The sequence below is a fragment of the Hyaena hyaena genome, unplaced genomic scaffold (genome assembly GCF_003009895.1).
Source record: "Hyaena hyaena isolate Hyena2069 unplaced genomic scaffold, ASM300989v1 scaffold_55, whole genome shotgun sequence".
NCBI lineage: Eukaryota > Metazoa > Chordata > Mammalia > Carnivora > Hyaenidae > Hyaena > Hyaena hyaena.
Genome location: NW_024080687.1, coordinates 4,104,671 through 4,107,075, shown reverse-complemented (window position 1 = coordinate 4,107,075; position 2,405 = coordinate 4,104,671).

The window sequence follows — 2,405 nt, the reverse complement described above, 5'->3', positions numbered from 1 at the left end:
GCCGCCTGCCAGGGGCGGCGTGTGCCGGCGGAGCCCGCCTCCCCCTCCCAGAGCTGCCGCCGGCCCGCCCCCCACCCGCCCGCGTAGGGCGCCCACCCCCGGCGACGCAAGGCGCACACTTCGCCCCCGCGCTCGCCGGCTCCCCGGCGCCCCCGCGCCCCCCGGGGCCTCCACCCACCGCTGCCACCTAACCTCTCCGAACCTCGCTTTCTTCAACGAAAGGAGGAAATTAGAGGGATCTAGATGGAAGCAGACTGCCAAGTGCCGGCCAAATGTGCACAGCCGTTATTCTCCCATCTTGCATCCCCGCTATCCTGACCCGCGCCCCTCACCCAGTGCCCCACCTCTGCTCTCGCCAGTCAGCTTCCCATCACGCTTCTCTTTTATATCCCATGTACGCTCAGGGCACCCTTGCGGCTCCAGGCCCTCCTCCTGTCACCAGCCCACGCCTCCTCCGTTTGTAAATCCTACATCAATCACCTGCTTCGTCGGTCTGCCCTACTCCTCCTCCACGCCCTCCGCTTTTCTTCATTGCCATCCACAGCCTTCCAGGATTGACCCTTGCTAATCTAAGGATCAGCCTGACGCACCGCGCCCCCACTCCATCCCTCCCTCCGTCAAGTCTGTCTTTTCCGCTCCATTCCTTTCTACGACCACTACTGGGACTGGGAACGCCCCTGACTTCTGTAGATGTGCCCCCAGCAACTTCCCACTTCTGTACTCGGGTCATATCCATTCTTGAACTCAGGCTAATTGTCAACTGCCCAATCCGGAGCTCACACTGAGACAGTTAATCTGGGGGTGGGGGAAGGACCACTCCAGGCTGATGGCGCAGAGACACCTGTGCAAGGAAACAATTTCCTGTTCTTGAAGGGCAAGAGGGCAGAGGGCAAGGACGCCGTGGCCCATCTTCTAGTGCTTCAGCTCAAGATTTCACCATCTTTAATTTCAAAACACTGGAAGGAGGAGTCCCTAGCCCAAGTAGAGCAGCTGCCTACAGACACCCCCAACACAAGGGTGGAGCCCCCCGGGGACGAATTTTTCTTGCAGCCTCCATTGGACGTAACAGCCACACCCACACCATCTCTCTAGGCAACTTCCCCGAAACTCTGATCATCTCTTTTCTGAGGAGCTTTCTGAATTTAAGTAATGCCATGGCTCTAATTATTCATTTAAGTGTTGTTGCTGTTGTTGTTTCCGTGAAAAATTGCAAACGACCTACACTGTAGGCCAAATAGATTATGGTATGTAAACACTATGTGACTACTAAAAAATCACATTTTGGAGTCCAAAGACGTCCAGAGAGCTAAGAATATGTTAAGTGTGTGTGCTGGGGGGAGGGGGGCAAGAACAAAGCAGAACCTATCTCGTTGTTGGCAGTGATTTTTTTTTTCTGAATGATGGAATGAGAGATTATTTTTTCTTATTGATGCTTTGAAGCATTTCCCCTTTTCCACAATGAAAACGTACTTTTTTTTATTATTATAAAAGAAATGCAATAATGTTTAAAAAACTTTTAGAATAAAGTCAAGAGAAAAATCATCCATTATCCTCCTGGCCACTGTTGTTTTGAACACTTTTCCTGTCCAGATGTTTTTATATAGTACCTGCAATATTGTATCCTGCTTTTTTTAAACTGTGTGTCATATAATGATAGCTTCAAAGGTATAATTTTTTATGGCTGCATGGTATTCCATTAAATAGATATACCGCAATTTTTATTTAATCTAGCCCTCATTATTGAATATTTAGGTTACACATTTTTTGCCATTATGAATTCATTCCACAAATGTTTACTGAGCATCTATGCGCTACTACTACTGCCAGGCATCAATGTCACACTGGGAATATGGCTCCCAGATAAATAGTAGCACCACAAATTTTCACGCATACAGTTTTTTCCAAGGTTAAGTTCCTTTCTTAAGATGGAGTCTAAATGGATGAGTGAGTCAAAGAGGTTGTGAAAAATGAACAGTTCCTTTTCATTAATGAAATTCATGGACATTCACCAATGAGACAATACAGATATTTGAAGTCCATGGCATCAGATTACATAACTCGCTTACTCCCTCGCGCTTTGAAGATTTTAGCACCTGGCTTGTCGCCACTCTCTTTACTCCCACTGGCATCAAATTCTTGGTGATTCTTGATGGCTCAGTATCACATAGACAATTCTTCCAACAAGTGTGATAAGTTTGTTTGCAAAGATGGCCACTCCACTTCCTCCTGTCCCACATGACCCTTTGCAGTGATTTTGCTGCTCCTCCCAGCAAGAAGTGGAGTCTGTTTCTTTAACCCCTTGAATCTGGGCTGGTCTTCTGACTTGCCTCGACTAATGAAATGACATTGTGTGAGTCCCCAGAGTCTGGGCCTCAAGAGACCTTGCAGCTTGCCTCTTTGCCCTC